The 13515-nt window shown below is 37.4% G+C and overlaps 1 long non-coding RNA gene across 1 annotated transcript; it reads left to right on the top strand.

The window, feature by feature from the left end:
* The first annotated feature begins 5993 nt into the window (after positions 1–5993).
* LOC102704058 lies at positions 5994–7831 on the top strand. The gene is made up of 3 exons (XR_423502.3): positions 5994–6610; positions 7002–7093; positions 7182–7831. It is a non-coding gene; the product is annotated as an uncharacterized LOC102704058 (long non-coding RNA).
* Positions 7832–13515: the final 5684 nt, after the last annotated feature.

Here is a 13515-nt window from a genome sequence, read left to right as displayed (position 1 = left end):
GAATAAAATACACTGAGTACAGTTACACAGTCACTCATCTTGTTTCGAGGGTGTAAATGCCATTAAACAAATGTCATGTAAGTTATTGTTTCTACATTAGACGCCATGGGGTGATTGTATGATTTTTTATGGAAAAAATAACATATTTGTAAATAAAATATAATTGATGAATAAAAATTTTATATACATATTCTTAGTGATAAAAGCCATAACTGAAAAATAAACTTCGGTGAAAAAACCTTAAAATTAACTTTAAATTTAAGGTTAAAAATTCAAAATTTGGCTTATAAGTAGAAACAAAAGCGAAAAGATGTGGGTGCATGCTGACCTCTTGTTGTAAACATGGAAATGCATGATAGCTAATAAGCCAACCCTGTCTTCACTTTAGGAATTTTTCAAATATTTCAACAAAGGGGATCTTTCACGGGTCAAACGAGGTCCACGACTTAATCTAAAGGAAATTAATAAATTAAATCAATTTCTATTAGATATTGTATTCATTAACAAATCTCTCATATGAAGTAGTATGGAGGCTACTTTACATTTTTATTGCTTGTCTAACTACTGCCTAAGCATTTTTGTCAATGTGACTCACGACTACATGTTAGGTCAACATGTTATCCAATTTGTCAATGAACAATCCACATGATGTGTTCAATGAGATTTATACACTCAAAACGAAATGAATGACTCAGGTGAGTATTTTTCAAACAAAGAGGTGAGACTAAACTGCACACACCTAAATTTGTGGTGCCAAGAATACATTTTACTCTAGATTTACTCTATCGTTATCAAATGATAAATAAAATATTATTGCCATTGTAGTAAATCTGGCCGCATGTCTGTACTACCTCCGTCCCTGTCCTGAAATAAGATCATTTTCAGTTTTTCGTTACAATATTTTGACTCTTCGTCTTATTTGAATTTTTTTACGATTAATATTTTATTCTTACTAGATGATCATGAATAGTACTTTATATGTGACTAATTTTTTTAAGTTTTTGTACAAATTTTTCAAATAAGACGAATGATCAAACGTTGGACACATAAAAAAGAAAAAATGAAGTTATTATGGGACGGATGTAGTATCTAATATGCACATAGTTTTTTATAAAGATATTAATTGGCCATACCACTATGGTTATCATGTTACTGTTGGTTGATATTGAATACAACTCATTCCGTCCGACAAGCATTTGTCCAGATTCATCCTCGGAATCCCTTATATTTATGGACAAAGGTATACGTCAGAAATAAAAGTAGGGATATATGAGGGCGTCAAATCCAAATGAGGAAGATTAGTACGACCTATGGAGGCCCTGTCGGGGATTCCTATTTTATCTCAAAAGGTCAAGATTGATCACGAAGGAATTTCTATTTTATGTCAACAAGCCTGGAATGATCACGAATGACTTAGGTGCACGAATACAAGGGATCTGAGGCCTCTAGGGTAGTTTCAAGATTCATAAGCCGATCGTATCAGGCTTGACAAGATATGTCAGAGATTATTGACTACTGTTGGTGGTAAGATAAGAGGGATAAAATATAACAAAACTTGCACTGGAGTGTGTGCCAAGATCCATATGCTAGCCACATAAACTCTCATATTCACAAAGATTGTTAATGTCGATGTTATAGGAACCAGGGTTCTCTTACTAGTGCCTCATAGCGCCTTAGGCCTAATATTGTTTGCCCCATGCTATAGCATTAATTTAGAAAGGAAGACACTTATCACTCATTGGGTAGGCATAGAAAATAGGGACACCCACCCCTATTTGGTCCCATCAATCCATTCGCCATCATCACCCTAGCTTATGATGACCAACAGGCGACGTACGGACTTCTAGCACCATTAGTCGCATTACCATTATTGTTGGTAGTGATGAATCATCATAATTAATGGCTTTCTCTAAAGACACAAGACACATTTAATAGGCTTGTGTAGTCACACTCTTTCCAAGGGTCATTGTGCTATCCACTTAACATTGTTCAAGGACCTAACCCAATAGGACGGTAAGCCGATTCTAGAAGCTTAAACTCTATCAAGCACTAGTACATAACACCATATCCGTCATGGGTCAATACCCTTATCGATAACGGGTATTGGTTCCGTTATGGACAAAGGGTTACTGATATGAAAAATCATCGGTAATGGGTAAACCCCCGTTACAGAAATGATATATCCGTAACGGGTCATGATTATGAACCGTTACGAAAATGATATATCTGTAACAATTCATGATTACAAACCGTTACGGAAATGATATATCCGTAACGGGTCATGATTACGAACCGTTACAGAAATACACTCGAAATACAAAAAAAAATACTTCTAATTTTAGCTATCTAGCATGCTTAACACCATCATTTCATCATATATATAATATATATATATATATATATATATATATGATAATCCAGGATTCAAACTAAAGACCTCCACCTCTACAAACACGCTCTAATCATCTCACCTACGAAGCACTTTTGCTTGCTTCTTCCGTTTTATTCTTTTGACTATTAATTTTCAAATCATATAATGCATATTTGAATCTCTATATGATCTTAAATTAAAAAGTTCTCACCTACAAAGTTAGAGTTCTCGATGCGATCTACAGCTTCCATATAGGAATCTTCTTCATCCAAGGTCATTTAAAAATTATAACTATTCATTTTCAAAATATATTCAAATAATTATAACGTATATTTGGCCAACAAAAAAGATTTCAAATGAAAATATAGTCAATTATAAGTTGTAGATAAACTCAATATCTACAACTTTGATATGGAGCATATCTTCATCCGATGTCATTTGAAAAATTCAAAATTATCATGTATTTCAAATATAACCAATCAATGAGAAATTCAAATCTAGACATGTAAACAATGTCAAATGAAAAAAAATATTACAAAGTTGTAGACCTATCCAAGATCTACGCTTTCTCTACAAAGCACATATCTATTCGATATTATTTTCTAAATTAAAACTTAGTTTCTCAAAATAGATCTAATGTTCTATAATACATATTTGAGCATATAAACAATCTCAAATAAAAATAATGTCAATTATAAAGTTGTAGATCTTATCAAAATCTACAACTTTTCTATTAGACATATCTCCATACGGAACAATTTTAAAAACGAACAATATCATTTTTGAAAATGTGTATTTTTTTATCCGTAACGGGTCGTAACTACCGACCAGATACGGTTAGTTTCCGTAACAGGCCATAATTATGACCCGTTATAGATAAGGTCAGTTATCCGTAATGGTTCGTCCTATGACACCCGTTACCGATACGCTCTCATCCGTAACGGGTTTGGTTTTATCTCGTTATAGATTATCCGTAACGGTCCATAATTATGACCCGTTACAGATAATCTTATATCCGTAACAGGTCATTCCTATCGGGCATATTTAAAACGAGCTATATTTTGAGCTGTTACGGATAAGTTATCCGTAACGGACCGTTTTTTCGAAAAAAATGAGCCGTTGCCGATAAAGGGTTCTGTACTGGTGAAGCCAACCAAAGATAAGAAAAACACATTGAAGATAATGCAGTTGGTAGTAACCCCTCATCATGAGTGTTCAGGAGGTAAGGAAGCAAACTCCCATTCACTCCAAGAAGGTTTTTCTTATTCTCATCGCTTATATTACATACAAATAATCCATAAGAACATCCAAAGGAGCAAGATATTAAGCCTATGTGCAACCAATATACTTACTTTGATTTTACGATTTTTCCACGTATTCAGTACATCACGACATTTGAACTAACAATTTCTCCTGGGCTTTGTAGGCTGAATAAAAAAGGGTCCTATGATCTCCCATTCAAGGAGTTCACACTGCAACAATTGACTATAGGGGGTGATTGTTTGACTTTTTTCATAAAATAAACGAACGGCATATTTAGAAATGAAAAATAATTTATGAATAAAATTTTTATATATGTATTCTTAGCGATATAAAAGCTAAGGTTAGAAATAAACTTTGGTGAAAAAACCCAAAAAAAATAATTTTAAATTTATGATTGAAAATTTAAATTTTGACTCATAAGCATAAGCAGAAGCGAAAAGATAGATATGTATGTCTACTTGTCTAGATTGATACATCCCATACTCCTGGATCCAAACATCCGAATATCCACAAATATATAATGTATAAACTTTGTGTGTTCAAGTGCCTTTGGTCTTTCTTCCTTTTTCAAGCAACTCTAGGTATACAGGAAATTACTGTCAGTTTCGTGAGCAACGACAATCGACGCATCAGTTAAAGACATGATGGCCCTAAATGTATTGATTTTCCAGTGAGAAAGAGGACGCATGCCAATGGTTCCCATCAGATTTGCATTTGCCCCCCACTGTATCTGTCAAAATTGGAACAAAATATTAGAGATTACCTCCCAAAGAACATTCAAAGCTCACCAAGATTGGCTGCCCTAGCAATACAGAATGATTTTGGGAGAGAGCATACAAATCTCGCAAAAGTTTGTGCCAGGGCCCTCAAAAAGGCCATGTTAATTACCATGTGCGATCGATCGTTGCTCATGGATGGCCATGCTGCTTAATTCATCTCGCCTTGCCTGGGTCATTTCTACTAGCATGCTACAAACGTGAAAAATTCTTTTTACTGCCATTGACTGGAGATTTGTCGTAAGAATGCGTGGAAGTGTCGCAAAGAGCATTTTCAGGTTCGTTGCGACGTACGAGAAGCAAAAAATATTGCATATCAGTGTTTGAATCATCCAAAATTCCCAAACACGGTTTGTGATTCCAAACAGTTCTTGAAACAACAGTCTCACTATTTTAACGCTTAGCCATTTTCACCCTATATGATTCCTATTATATTATCATAGTCCTAAACGGAAGTCATACAAACTTTTTTCTCGTTACAACCGGCACTATAGTTGCTTCGTTTCCTCTCGCAGCCCATCTACATTTGATCCTCCATATTAGTACCATTTGGATAGCCATCAAAAGACATTCCTCTTATATATCCCACCCTACATCCTTCATGTATATTTTAATAATATTTTTTAGCTACCCAACCTAACTACTGGGAGCGGCAGTAGGGTGTGGTCAGCATCGTAAGTGCTGGCGACCTAGGCTGGCAGTAGGAACACACTAGTGTCGGTCGTGGGGTGGAGCCGTCGGCGTGCTCGGGGTGGCTGAAGGGCGCGGGCGCGAGCTGCTCATGAGCACAGGTCCCCTTCCAAATCCAAATATGTATCCCCCTTCTTCTGCACCTTCACTCCTCCATGTCGCCACCTTGCCGAAATCATAGAGAAAGAGGATGAAATGGGGGATGGCCTTGGCTATGGCTAGCGACGATGACGACGAGCAACATGAACGGCACTAGGGATTCGCTCAATCTAATCTAGAATGGGGGAAAGTGTTGGTGGTTGGAAAATGGTGTGGGGAGAGAGGAACATTGTATTTGGTGTTTCTGTTTTCGGTATGGATGATATATTATTTTTGAAAAATAGGATGAAGTATCTGTTGGAACCACTTTTTTCTCCACGTATGTTATTTTTATGATGGAGTATGGGATAGATGAGCTAGTCCTCCATTCTTCAACATACCTACATTTATTAGTTTTTCACGTTGCAATATTCGATTTCACTGCTCAGAACTATATCTGGTATCAATATCACCTGGACACAAAATTCCAAGATGGAGTGCTCCAAACCTCCAAATAGATTTGAGGGATGTTTGGCTCACGTACGGTGAAAGAAATATGACTATTCATTTTTTGTTTGATATGATCATCTTGTTTTTTTTGCATGAATGGGATAATATAGGGTGTGTTTGGTTACGTATATGCTGCCTGCATCGCATCCACTCGTGCATCTAGCATGTGTTTGGTTGGCTGCGTGTCTTCCAGGGCCTGCCCAGTACATGCAAAATCACCCTCTCAGCCAGGCCCGAGGGAAACGCCCGGATTGAGCATCTCTTCTGGTCCGGGCTGCGTGGGTGCAGGCGCGGGGACGTGCGGGTGCAGCAGGCGGGCGCGCGGATGCAGGACGCGAGAGGGGTCGCGCACGCCTCAACTCCCTCAGCCCCATTTGCTCCTTCACGATTCCCACCCACGAGCTAGGGTTTGGGCTGTCCTCCTCCTGCCGCCATCCGCACCGCCGCCTCCTCCGGCCGCCATTCACACCGGCCAGCGCCATCGTCCACGCCAGTCGTCGACAGGCACGCCGCCCTCCTGTCGCCACCCATGGCCTCCTCCCGTCGCCTTCGCACGACCTCCTTTTGCCTCCAAACCGCGCCGTCCTATCCTCCGCTGCCACCCAAGGTGGTCGGCGCCGCCGCCGCCCTCTCCCTCCGACTTGTGCGGTACCGTCCTCAGTCTGCGCACCGTCCGGAGTCTCCGGCGCCTCGTCAGTCGTCGTGGTCGTCCATAGATCCACAACCGCCGGTGCATCTGTCGTCTGCGTGCACGACCGCCGATGGCTCCTCCGTCCTCCCCCCAAACCACACTAGATCCGAAAGACGGAGTGTCCTACCGCCAGAAGAAGCCAACGCCATCGTCTTCCCATCGCCAGCAGCATGAAATTCATTCTTGCTGTTTGTTGTTTGCCGCCGCCGGAAGAAGCCCACTACTCCACTCGTAATGACCTTTCTTCCAGTTTGCTAATCTGTGCTTGCTGTACTCAATCGATTCTGCTTGCTGTTTGTTGATTTTGGTTGCATGTTCGTGTGATTGTTCTATACAAATATCATGGAGGTACAAATCCAAGGTTGCATTGCATAAATAGGTGAAGATGGTTTTGGTTGCATGTTCGTGTGAACTGAGATTTCTACAAGCACATTATATAGGTGTTATGATTGTCAACTTGTGCTAGAGTTAGCAAAACTAATAGTCAAACTGAAGATGGAAACCTAAGATTTGTTGTGGGATAGGGCTGGAGCATTGCAGAAACAATGGTAGTGGCATAGTTCTGGTTTCATTCTATTCAATACTTCAATGATTCATGACATCTGTATTTTATCTTCACCAGAGATTGGGCTAGGCCTGACAGGCTTTGGAGTATTCTTCTCCTTCCTGGGAATAGTTTTCTTCTTTGACAAGGGGCTTATTGCAATGGGAAATGTAATTATCTTATCTTTTGTATTTTCCCTTGAATTTTGTGGATCTGAGTCAGATGAATATGCATGTGCTCACTTCTGCCTGATTTCAGATTCTCCTCCTGTCAGGTTTGGTTTTGACAATTGGTCTGAAATCAACTATGCAATTCTTCACCAAGCCTAAGAATTCTCGCACCCATATTTACAACTTGCGAAATCTGGATTAAATTCATTGACACTTTACCAACCAATGAGTTGGTTAAAGCTATTGAAGATCTAATCACAGATTTAGGTCATTCCCTTCCGCACCAAGAGCAACTGCTGGATGGTGAAACAGGAGGACAAATCCTGAGAAATAATGCCCCTGCTGATTTACAGTCAAGGCAAAGGAGAGGTTTCCGAGAGAGGATTAAAGCATGATTGCAAGTATCTCAGATGGGTTCGTAGTAATACAATCCCTGTTGAGTTGGATGAGTAAAATGTTCCATATGTAAATTTCTGGTTTTGATGAGATCGTGTATAAGCCGTTTGTCAGTTGGAGAGTAAGTGTAATCTTCAGTATGACACTAAAGATAGAAAAATAAGAAGACAAGACGCCGTAAGATACTGATATGTACATTTTTCATTCACCAGAACAATTCAGTGATTTGTCAATATAGCGTTCAAATGTAAGTCTACAATTGATCATTTGAGGATTGTACAATGAGTTTGATAAAATACAGATTATGATTAGTATGAAGCCCTCATGTAAGAAACAACTCCTCTAAGGCATTTTTTTTGGGATGATATCATTTTTCAGCATATAAAAACATATTAGGAGATGTCATGCTGTTGATTAGTTTAATGCCAATGTTTTAATAGAATAGTGTTTAGAAATGTACAAGCAACAACCATGCAAAAACTTGGCCGTACCCAGCCTGAAAATAAAAACATGGGATTGCTTGAAAATAAAAACCTAACTTCTGAATCCAAACATCCAACCAAACACCATATGTGAGATACAGTATCTAGAGATACAGCCAACCAAACACTATCACAGGTCATCCAGGATAAACCCATACAGACAACCAAACAGAGCAACTTGGATCACTTCAGCCAGGCTGAGAGCAACCTGGATGTAAGCTATGGACCATGCTAGGAACATACAGGCAACCAAACAGACCCATAGTTTCTTGTTTGGACAGAGGATATAATATAGATGACCTAAGCCAAAATATAGTGAGCCCACTTGCCATATACTATCTCCGTTTCATATTGTAAGACTTTCTAGTCTTGTTTAAATTCATCAATTGATGAATGTATATAATTTATATATATGTCTAAATTCATTAGTATCTAATCTAGGCAAGGCCAGAAGTCTTGCACTGTGTAACCGAGAGAGTATTTTTCCATTAAATTATTATCATCCGAGATCTTATTTAAAAAAATTATTTGCAATGAATATAACAGTATAATCGACAGCACATTGGATAAATATAGTTTAGACCAAAAAAATCATTTGAAGCTTGCTAATAGAAAATTAAACGTACTGTAGCCAATTAGAATAGACTCCATCGTCAAAAGCACAATATATATGGCTTCATCCGGCCAAGTTAGCTTCATGTACTCATCCAGCGTATTGAGACAATATTCTCCTAGTGTCCTCTCCCTCTCTCACTCGCCCATATACTAAACACCTTAGGTAATCGAACGGTCGTGTCTCGTACAGTCTTATCCATCCAACCAAACACAACTTTAATCCAGACATTCCTAATCTTCTGCACCAAAGTCTGTCCATGTTGAAACTGATCACATACCAATATGCATTGCACAGAAGCATGTGGGAAAGTGAAAAGGCAAACGGAGGAGACATGAACACAGATAGCCCAGCGGCCAAATTTAAGTGAAAGAGTGGAGGGGCACATGCATTGCATTAACCTGACACGGCCGGCCAACATCTAAAAGCAAGGCACCATGCATGATGCATGCAAGCTGGTAAATGTCACGTCTAATGCCAGGTATTGCTGTCAAATATAAGTCGATTTAACCCTCCCCAATTCTTTGCTGAATATAAATCGTTGCTAAAATTATAGAGAATTTTTAATTATTTTTTATTGATTGTTTACCCTTGCTAAATAGATGCTACCTTTTTTTTAACAAATAAATGACAGTCTTTCTCTATAGAATATAAATGAAGGGACATTTCCATTTAGATCTTTTTTATAATTCTTATGTATAAAAACAAAATAAGTTATATTGTTGGATCAAAGAAAGAATGTTATAAAGCACACTACTATATAGTGACGAAGCCAAGGGTTTGCTGGGGTGAGCCTCTCGATATCGTTGTCACATTATGCAACGAATCTCAGGAGAAATATCGACGGTCAGTAGTAGCTCGTCCAATCTTAAAATCCAGGCTTTACCGCTGATCGTAGGATGTGGTTTCAAAACCTCTAGTTTTTTTACTATTTGACTCTTTTTTTAAGTATAAATTGAGAAAACTATTTTTAGAAATGAACCGTTGTGACAGGTGGATTGCCGCGGATGTCCTAGCACCTCGACGTGGTGAACGCTGTGACAGTGAGTTAGCAAGGTCCACCCCGAGCTCTGGTGCGAAGAAGAACGACTTCCGTGCCTCAAGGACGCGGAGGAAAATAGTTTATTTTTTCTTTTAAAAAAAATTGAAACCAATTTATTTTTTAATTACTTCTTCGAAAGGTTCGCATAACATAATTTTCGGGCAAAACATTCTCACTTGTACAGTGGGTTGGCAATGTGGCAGCACACTTCTCCAGTATCAAACTGTCAAATAGGCTTTAAAAGGAGCAGGCGTTCTCTGTTGTTAGTATTGATTAGTTAGTGTTCCTGATGGAAAAGCAGCTGATGCACAGTAGACACACTTCAACCTGAGCGGCTAGAAAAATAGCCGTTTCGACGTCAGGGCTTAATTAATCTGTAGTATGGTTACAACAGTGCAAGTCAGGAAAGAGGTGAAAGAAAAAGGTAGGACGCCATCAGCCTCTAATCCGAGACTGTCAGGATGAGAAATGGTAGGACGACGCCATCCTCGTCGTCGCACGTGAGAGCCAATTAGTTAAGGTTCTTTCACCATGATTTATTTTGCGTATTTCGCTTTTGAGTCGCTGTGAACACGTAAAAAAAAGTTTTATCTATAAATTATATTTTATTTATAAAAATGTGTTTTCGTTTATTTCTCTGAAAAGCGAAACGATGGGAGCCGAAGAGCAACGATACTATATACACACTCTTGCATTTCAGTTGGAACATTTAAAGTTATAAAGCTATATTTATTTTAGACAATTATATCGAGAGGGATATAAATATTATAAGATAACTGTAGATCTCTATGTAGAGAAGATGGACACAATATTATAAAAGAAAAGAAAAGAGCAACACAACTATAAAAAGTCATGCTCCAGCGAACTACAACCATAAAAGAAGCTACATCTCCGTAATACACCAAAACAACAATCAGACTACCATAAAGGAGCCATAAACATCCTCAAAAAAGGGTAAGATACACACACGTCATCATTGTCATACCCTAACCAAACCATGGGTTTTTATTCTAGGAAAACCAATGAACTCGAGACAATGACTTTAAACGAAGCGCTTGGTATATGTCATTCCTCAGAGCTTGGTATATGCCTCATGTACCTCTGTGTCACTCAAGAGGTAAAAAATTAAAATTGGTTGAACCAAAAAACAGAAGTCGACTTAATATCTCATTGTATATATATACCGCCTTACTAACACTAACACTACAAGATATATATATATATATGTGCCTTTCTGTGTCATAGAAGAACTAGAAAAGTCTCGTTATACCACTCTACCCGTAATCTTGTTTTCTACTCCGTTCAACAATTTATATACTCCCTTCTATTTTTTATATATGACGTTGGTTAGTTCAATTAATCATGGAGGGGGTATTTTTTTACCTCCCAAATAATGGGGAGAAAACCTTACTACTAATATATGCAACAAAATAATTAAAATGCGAATTGTCATTGATATGTATCTCATAATATTAATTTACATGTTGTTATACATCCGATATGTTCGTAGATATATAATTTTCAAACGTTAATGAGCGAAGATGCATGTGCAATGGATATTGGAAAAGAATGAAGGGAGGAGTGAAATATACACCCTTTATGTTGGATGAATTAGGAGACTGGAACTACAGCAAATTAAGAAGAGATGAGAGAAGTTGGCATATGGTGGACCATGTTTGATAAATAACACACAGTAAATTCCATTAAACCGCACCTATTATATATGCATATGTCAGCCACATTACTTAGCTTTAACTTTAATCATGAATTATGGTGGCTCTCTCTCTCTCTCTCTAGCCGGTACAAACCTTTTGAAAAGATCACAAAAGTCTGTTACATGTCCCCTGTCAAGGCAGAGATCCACTTAATTAATTACCACCAAGTTACCATTGACCTATGCTTGAGATCATGGTTATTTGCATTACATTGTGTGTTGGCTGAGTGTGACCATACATATGGAGCGAGTATGTACAGCCACTAGCTACCACGGTACTACAAGAAATCAGAAGTGTACGTGAATAATGATGGGGAAGCAGAGCTTCATCGTCCACAGTACTCCCGGAGTTTTTTTTTTTAAAAAAAAATCACTTTGTATTTTAATAGATGGCATCGGTGACTTTTTTCACACATTCGATCATTCATCATATTAAAAAGCTCATGTAATTATCATTTATTTTGTTTTAATTAGATTTATTAGTAAATATATTTTAATTTTAGCATAGATTCTTGCATATTTGCATAATTTTACAAATAAGACAAATGGTCATACGTGTGATGAAAATAAAAAATCAACGTTGTCACCTATTTAAATACATATAGAGTACTAAACTTTCTATTGGTCATTTTCGTCTTGATCTCTAGGAGGGGGTTTTCCCACGTGGATATGCTTTTATGAGCCAAAAAGATGAGGTTAATTATATCCATCTTTTCGTCTCAACTTATGCTTACAACCTAAAATTTGAATTCTTAATCTTTAATTTAAATTAATTTTAGAGTTTTTTCATCGAAGTTTATTTTTTATATTGACTTTTAGATCGCTAAGAAGATATATAAAATGTTTATTCATAATTTTTTTATTTGTAAATATGTCGTTAAGATCACCCATTAGAGCAAGTATAATAGCAGGCTATAAGCTGGCTAAATGCTTACGTGAAGAAGAGAGTAATGGACTGTAATCTTATAGCCAACTTGGACATAAGAACCAATAAATTATGTGAGAGAGACATGTGGATCCTGCATTAATAATAAAGAGCTAACTACTATATGAGTGAACTAAGAGAAGACTCCAAGGAGCCTTATAGCCAGCTTGTTGGCTATATTATTAGGCCACCTCCAATAGATATCTATAAGCTATGTATAAGATATACTATACAATTTTTTAATAGAAGAGATAAAAATTATCTCTTAATCAAAACATAGTCTCTTGCACATATTTTAATGTCAAGTGAGAATGAATTATAGGGCCATTTGTATTATGAGCTATTTGCTATGAGCTAGACCATTGAAAAAGTTATCTTTTATAATGCTTAGAGATAGTATGTTATCTCTATTGCTCTATTGTTGGAGGTGGCCTCTTAAAAGGAGAGTTAGTGTTTGGGTCCATTGGGATTTGGAACGAAGGGGGTGAGAGAGGATATGTTTCCGTATCGTTAGAACGAAGGGTGGTCACATGTGGAAATACGCTCGGTTAGCCCAGAGAGTTGCATCTTGAATGCATTGTGTCTACAGAATCCCATTCCAGCACTACTAGGCATCGGAAGATCGTGTGGTGCCAGTGATTCTAGTGAGGGCACTGCTATGGGTGCGTTCGAGAGCAAGTGAAATACTGATCACGTAAGACGAGAGGTATGTTATAAATGAATAATAAATCAACTATTAGCTATTGTAAATTAGAAAAATAGATTATATGATCTTTTAAAGCAAGTCTTAAATATAAAATTTTCGTAAAAACATAGCGTCCAGTAGTTTATAAAACATTCTCATGATACACTAAGCGGTTTTCTTTCTTTTCCTTCCAAACGAATATATGTTTCCTTTGTTCTCATTATGATCTTCACCTATATATTTCCGTTGCTGCTTATGCTTATAAGCCAAAATCAAAGTTAAATTTAAAGTTAACTTTAGGTTTTTTTTATGAAAGTTTATTTTCTAGTCTTCTCTTTTAAATCACTAAAAATACACGTATATTTACATATTATTTTTATTTATAAATATATCATTTGCCTTCACCTCACTTTTTGAGTAAGTTCACCTTAGTTGGCAGTCTATGTCACATCATCATGGAAAAGAGGAATCGCACTCATGGGAGGGGAGGAGGGGTAGGGTTATGCCATATGAAGCTGCATGAATAGTTTGGTACTTTGTTTTGTTTCAATTTACATATCATTCT

Source organism: Oryza brachyantha, chromosome 5 (assembly GCF_000231095.2).
Source record: "Oryza brachyantha chromosome 5, ObraRS2, whole genome shotgun sequence".
NCBI lineage: Eukaryota > Viridiplantae > Streptophyta > Magnoliopsida > Poales > Poaceae > Oryza > Oryza brachyantha.
The sequence above is the reverse complement of the archived record's forward strand: the minus strand, read 5'-3'. Positions and strand labels throughout refer to the sequence as shown.